Source organism: Triticum aestivum, chromosome 1A (assembly GCF_018294505.1).
Source record: "Triticum aestivum cultivar Chinese Spring chromosome 1A, IWGSC CS RefSeq v2.1, whole genome shotgun sequence".
NCBI classification, from domain to species: domain Eukaryota; kingdom Viridiplantae; phylum Streptophyta; class Magnoliopsida; order Poales; family Poaceae; genus Triticum; species Triticum aestivum.
The window spans coordinates 495081113-495088651 of NC_057794.1; positions in this window are offsets into that span (position 1 = coordinate 495081113).

A 7539-nucleotide genomic window follows, 5' to 3' on the forward strand; every position below is an offset into this window, starting at 1 on the left:
CTACAAACTCAAAAGTGGAAAGCACCGTGAATCATAGGCGCCGCCGGGCCATACTCCGTGACGCTTGTTTCTCACCAGAGGCATTTGATGCCTTCAATTCTGGAGAGGCGTACCTCTGAGCTGCTCAGATGGTCTAGCCAGAGCCACAGATCAGTATGTAAAGGATGTATGGGTAAGTAAATCTGACAATTTATATGTATCAGTAGCCCCTGAGACTTGAAACAGTTAGCAGAACTGATTTATGGATCATCTTTATTGTGTAGGTTCTTACAGAGAAGAATACTAGGTTGTCACAGGAGCTAGAGGAATGCAAGACCCAACTGCGGGCCACTATTGCCGCATTGCAGGAACCGAAAAAGTCACCCGCTAGTAACATTTACTTTAAAGAATGATAGTTACCATATAGTGTGCGGCGTGGCTGCAGATCTAACAATAGATGTTGCAGATGAATCCGGAGAAAATCCGGAGGACCAGCATGTTATGCGACTGCTAGAGGCTGGCAAACGTGTGCTGACTGAGGTTAGGCGGGAGAAAAACAATCTCCAAGACGCCAATATCAAGCTGAGCGTGGAACTAAAAGACGTTCGAGCCCAGCTTGCAGACTCCGAGAAGGAGAATAAGCGGCTTCGGCGCAGCATTTTCAATAAGTGCTTGAATGAATCCTTTTAAAGGAGTTTGGTGAAGAAGTCGACTAACAACGTTATGTCTGTAGGTATGCTGACGGGTCATCCCGCGGAGGAAATGCCCGGGTCTGCGGGTGATCTTCTATCCGAGCTCCCACATCTGCACGAACAAGTTCGGCAGGTGATGCAAGGTGTTGCCCAGGCCTTGTGGCCATCCGTCTCACTGCCAGAGGGCGTTGCAGAGCTTACGGAGAAGCTCAAGGAAGCACGGCGGCGCTTCCGATTATGGAAGATATCGGCCTGCCGACAGGGTGCCAGAGAAGCCTCGGCCATGGTGAAGACGCGGTATAGCAAGGCAGACCTAAATCACATGGCCGAGGTCGGACATGTGGGGCCCGACGGAAAAGAGATCCCCGTTATCTTAGTTTATGGGCAAGTAGAATTAGCCACAAAGTATTCCCAACAGGATTGTAAGCTAGACCGCCTGTTGGATGGTATAGAAGAGGAATTTAGTCAGTCTGCATGACTATGTAATTAAACTGACATGTATAATGCCTTCTAGCCGGATTGTAGATCATTTGTCTTGCGGGCCTTTTCGCTTCAACCTCGGGACCCGATAGTCCGTAGTGTATCCGAATACCCGCTCAGTTATATAAGGACCGGGGTATGCGTGGAGACCAGGCGTAGGGGTCATTAGTGCTTGAACAGACAAGTGCCCAACTAGTTATGTTATGTTACATGGGTAGTAAGAAACATCTTCCAGGTAGTAAGAAAATATTAACCTCTCATGCTCCACTTAGATTATTTTGAGAGTCTTAAATAGCATGGTAATTTGCTTAAAATCCTAATATGCTAGGTATCCAAGATTAGTAAAATCTTTCTTATGAGTGTTTTGAATACTAAGAGAAGTTTGATGCTTGATGATTGTTTTGAGATATGGAGGTAATAATATCAAAGTCGTGCTACTTGAGTAGTTGTGAATTTGAGAAATGCTTGTGTTGAAGTTTGCAAGTCCCGTAGCATGCATGTATGGTAAACGTTGTGTAACAAATTTGAAACGCGAGGTGTTATTTAATTGTCCTCCTTATGAGTGGCGGTTGGGGACGAGCGATGGTCTTTTCCTACCAATCTATCCCCCTAGGAGCATGCGCGTAGTGCCGAGGTTTTTGATGACTTGTAGATTTTTGCAATAAGTATGTGAGTTCTTTATGACTAATGTTGAGTCCATGGATTATACGCACTCTCACCCTTCCATCATTGCTAGTGTAACGCCCTCGATGCGGCTATATCTCCCACGTGTCGAAGCACGACTTAGAGGCATAACCGCATTGAAAGCAATGTCGCAAGTGAGGTAATCTTCACACAACCCATGTAATACATAAGGGAAAGAGATACATAGTTGGCTTACAATCGCTACTTCACACAATTACATGAATAAAGCATTACATCAACCAGTTACAATCAAGGCCCGACTACGGAGCCAAAATAAAAGAAGACTACCCCAAATGCTACACAGATCCCCGATCGACCCCAACTGGGCTCCACTACTGATCAACTAAAACGAATCAACACAAAGGACAAGATCTTCATCGAGCTCCTCCTTGAGCTCAGTGGCGTCACCTGCACGGTATCATCGGCACCTGCAAACTGGTTTTGGAAGTATCTGTGAGTCACGGGGACTCAGCAATCTCACACCCTCACGATCAAGACTATTTAAGCTTATGGGTAAGGTAAAAGGTATAAGGTGGAGCTACAGCAAGCGACTAGCATATATGGTGGCTAACATACGCAAATGAGAGCGAGAAGAGAAGGCAAAACACGGTCAATAAAAGTATGATCAAGAAGTGATCCTAGAACAACCTACGTCAAGCATAACTCCAACACCGTGTTCACTTCCTGGACTCCGCCGGAAAGAGACCATCACGGTTACACACGCGGTTGATGTATTTTAATTAAGGTCAACTTCAGGTTTTCTACAACCGGACATTAACAAATTTCCATCTGCCCATAACCGCGGGCACGGCTTTCGAAAGTTCAAATACCCTGCAGGGGTGTCCCAACTTAGCCCATAACAAGCTCTCACGGTCAACGAAGGATATTCCTTCTAGCGGGAAGACCTGATCAGGCTCGGAATCCCGGTTACAAGACATTTAGACAATGGTAAAACAAGACCAGCAAAGCCACCCAGATGTGCCGACAAATCCCGATAGGAGCTGCACATATCTCGTTCTCAGGGCACACCGGATGAGCAAGACGTCGGGTAAGCCAGCCCAGAGTTGCCCCTGGTAGCCTCGGACATCGCTCAGTTTGGACCAACACTCAGAGGAGCACTGGCCCGGGGGTTTAAAATAAAGATGACCCTTGAGTCTGCAGAACCCAAGGGAAAGAAAAGGCTAGGTGGCGAATGGTAAAACCAATGTTGGGCATTGCTGGAGGAGTTTTATTCAAGGCGAACTGTCAAGGGGTTCCCATTATAAACCAACCGCGTAAGGAACGCAAAATCCAGGAACATAACACCGATATTACGGAAACTAGGGCGGCAAGAGTGGAACAAAACACCAGGCATAAGGCCGAGCCTTCCACCCTTTACCAAATATATAGATGCATTAATTAAATAAGAGATATTGTGATATCCCAACAAAGTATCCATGTTCCAACAAGGAACAAGCTCCAATCTTCACCTGCAACTAATAACGCTATAAGAGGGACTGAGCAAAGCGGTAACATAGCCAAACAATGGTTTGCTAGGACAAGGTGGGTTAGAGGCTTGGTTCAACAATATGGGAGGCATGATAAGCAAGTGGTAGGCATCGCAGCATATGCATAGCAAAAGAGCGAGCATCTAGCAAGCAAAGATAGAAGTGATTTCGAGGGTATGGTCATCTTGCCTGAGATCCCGCAAGGGAGAAGAACGAGTCCATGAAGAAGACAAATGGACGTAGTCGAACAGGTCCTCACAAACACGACGTTATCGGAATCCACCCGAAGAAACAACACCGGAAAGAAGCACACAACATAGTAAACAACCAACACATGAACATGGCATGATGCACAACCAAGTATGATGCATGTCCGGTTTAAAGAGGGCATGGCATGGCAAAGTGCACAAGCAATCCTACAAATTAAGTGGAGCTCAATATGCAACTCCGCTGCATATTGACGAAACACCACGTTCAAGTTATTTAGTTTGATCTCGTTTATGTACCCAACAATATTAAATGTTGTTAAACATGGCAAGAGGGTGAAGCAAATGAAAACTACCTTTCTAGGCAAGTTTAAGTGAGGCCCGAACAACGACAAGCAACAAGTCCGGAAGAATCCTCATGTGCAATTTAATGATTTGGTACTGTTATGCCCTAAACACAATTTTAGAGTTGTTAAACATGCAAAGAGATGCCACCATGTTAAACTATGCAAAATTCTACCCCATTTACATATAAAGTTTGTTAAATTCGGAGTTACAGTTATTTAGTTATGAATTAAACCATTTTGGCATGGCATAGGGGCAAATTTAAACAAACATCATTTTAAACATTTTGAACATGGGTCAAAGTGACATATTATTAAACTAGATGAAAATCTAAGCAAGTTTCATATTAAGTTTGTTTTAATCCAATGCACGGTTGGAGAGTTATAAAATGCATGATGTTTAGGGGCTATATTGTAAATATGCAGTTTTCTGTAAATAGAGAAATTCGTCCTGTGGAAAAAAACACATCACGGCCGAAACCAATGGAACTGGGCTGCTCACCACGGGCTTCGGCCCGATCCAGTGGTGAGGTGAGGCCCGCAGTGGGGGTGCAGTTGGGCCTCGGGCGCCGGCAGGCCAGCCACTCGGGCGCTGGATCTTGGCGAGGCAAAGAAGGCCGAATCAACGAGGCGGTCAACGAAGGCAGCCGGATGCGTCGTCTACCTCCTTTGAAAGAAAACAGAGGCGAGGCAGAGGGGCCTGGCGCGGCGACTTCCAGGATGCAGGGCACGGCGGCGGGACTTGTCGAAGGTGGTGTGACAAGCGGCGGCGGCGCTGGACCCTGCGAAGCCGGGGAGGTCTAGGGCGCAGGGATCCGGCGCGGTGGCCCGTCTAGTCTCGATCCGGGCGATGGGAAGCAGCGGCGTGGGACTTGGCGACCGGTTCGATGAAGCAAATAGCAAGCACGGCGGCGCTGAGGACTCCGGCGAGATGCAAGATGAGGAGGGGTCGGCGTGGGAGCTCGGTGGCGTCCGGATCCAAGCGCGAGAAACCTTCGGGTCTCGTTTCCCGCCGGATCAAAGCGGAGGCAACGGAGACCTTGGGACCTGGCGTCCATGGCGAGGTACCGCGCTGGCGATGAGGAGCAGCGGGAACGGGCAGAGAACGGCGGAAATCGAGCGCGGAGGAGCCGGGCATGGCGGATCCAGACGCGTACGGCAAGAACTTGGCGATGGCGGCTTCCTCCTTGCGGTTCCTGCACGGACGTCCCTAGGAGAGAGAGAGAGAGAGAGAGAGAGAGTGAGCAATATTGAGCGAGAGGGACAGAGAGACGACAAGAGGAGGAGAACGAAGGGAAGGAGAGGGACGCAGCCGGTCCTGGTGGCTTCGGTGGTGGACGACGGGATCCAGGGGAGGCACCGGTTGGGTAGGTTCGAAGGCGACTGGCCGGGGACTAAAATCGAGGAGGGATGTGTGGAAAGATCAGACAGATCCCGAGGAAGGGGGGAGACCAGTTGGAGAAAACAGTGGGTGGCGGCGCTAGGAGGATCGGACGGGCTAAGGCTAGGGTTAGGGGTTGATCTATATATAGCAATAAGAATTTTGGGTAGGGGCTAATCCGTCCCTCCGACCGTAATCGGACGATCGCGGATAAAATAGTTAGGGAGTCCAAAAAAGAAAACGGAGACGTTTTGTAGATGTTTGGGGATGATCTGGACGCAACGGTGGCGACAGTCCGGGTCGGGTCCGGGACAACTTTCGGGCGCGCGCACGAGGAGGGCCGCGGGCTGACGAGAGAGGTTAGGTTGGACCTGGCGGTAGGTCATGGGCTGTGTAGACGGTGTCGAGCTGAGAGAAGATAAGAGAGGTAGGCCCGGCGACTATTTTCAGAGACCGGAAACGTCCGATGTTAGACCGGCTATACTGCCGCTATAGTTAATCGTTGAGGCGTCAAACGAACTCCGATTGCGATGAAACTTGGCAGGCGGTCTAGCTACACTATAACAAGACCGCACGCCAACTCTCATCCCATTCCGAGAACATTTTCCGGCCACTTATAAAATAATATTTCGGACGTGTCGCGGGCGCGTGCAAGTGTGTCTGGGCTCAGAATGGACAGCGGAGAGAACGGGGGAACCCGGACGAATGCAAATTTAGAAAACATGATGATGCAAATGCGCATGATGACATGAGAAGATGCGACACACAAGCAAATGACAAGGCAACAACAACGAATAACTGGAAGACACCTGGCGCAACGGTCTCGGGGCGTTACAGCTAGCCTCTATGGTACCGTGCATTTCCCTTTCTCACATCGAGAGTAGGTGCAAACTTCGTCGGTGCATCCAAACCCCGTGATATGATACGCTCTTTCACACATAAACCTCCTTATATCTTCCTCAAAACAGCCACCATACTTACCTATTATGGCATTTCCATAGCCATTCCGAGATATATTGCCATGCAACTTTCCTTTTTTCCACACTTGTGCTTCAAATTCCCCCAAAAAAGAGAAAGGCCAAAGAAAAAAAGAAGCCCCCCCCCCCCCAAAAAAGGGGCAATGCTACTATCCTTTTTTCCACACTTGTGCTTCAAATTGCACCATGTTCTTTATATAGAGAGTCTCTTGAGTTATCACTTTCATATACTAGTGGGAATTTTTGTTATAGAACTTGGCTTGTATATTCCAACAATGGGCCTCCTCAAGTGCCCTAGGTCTTCGTGAGCAAGCAAGTTGGATGCACACCCACTAGTTTCTTTTGTTGAGCTTTCATACATTTATAGCTCTAGTGCATCCGTTGCATGGCAATCCCTACTCCTTGCATTAACATCAATAGATGGGCATCTCCATAGCCCATTGATTAGCCTTGTTGATGTGAGACTTTCTCCTTTTTGTCTTCTCCACATAACCCCCCTCATTATATTCTATTCCACCCATAGTGCTATATCCATGGCTCGCGCTCATGTATTGCGTGAAAGTTTATGAGTTTGAGATTACTAAAGTATGAAACAATTGCTTGGCTTATCATCGGGGTTGTGCATGATGAGAGCATTCTTGTGTGACGAAAATGAAACATGACTAAACTATATGATTTTGTAGCGATGAACTTTCTTTGGCCATGTTATTTTGAGAAGACATAATTGATTAGTTAGTATGCTTGAAGTATTATCATTTTTATGTCAATATGAACTTTTGTCTTGAATCCTTCGGATCTGAATATTCATACCACAATTAAGAAGAATTACATTGAAATTATGCCAAGTAGCACTTCGCATAAAAAATTCTGTTTTTATCATTTATCTACTCGAGGACGAGTAGGAATTAAGCTTGGGGATGCTGATACGTCTCCAACGTATCTATAATTTTTTATTGCTCCATGCTATATTATCTACTATTTTGAATGTTTATGGGCTTTATTATACACTTTTATATCATTTTGGGGACTAACCTATTAACCCAGAGCCCAGTGCCAGTTTCTGTTTTTATCCTGTTTTAGGGTTTCGAAGAAAAGGAAAATCAAACAGAGTTCAATTGACCTGAAACTTCACGGAACTCACTTTTGGAAGGACAGAAGCCCAGAAGACTTGGAGTGCACGAGGGGGACCTGCGAGGAGGCCACGAGGCAGGGGGGCGCGCCCACCCCCCTGGGCTCGCCCTCCACCCTCGTGGGCCCCTCGTGGCCCCCCTGACGTACTTCTTCCGCCTATATATCTCCATATACCCTA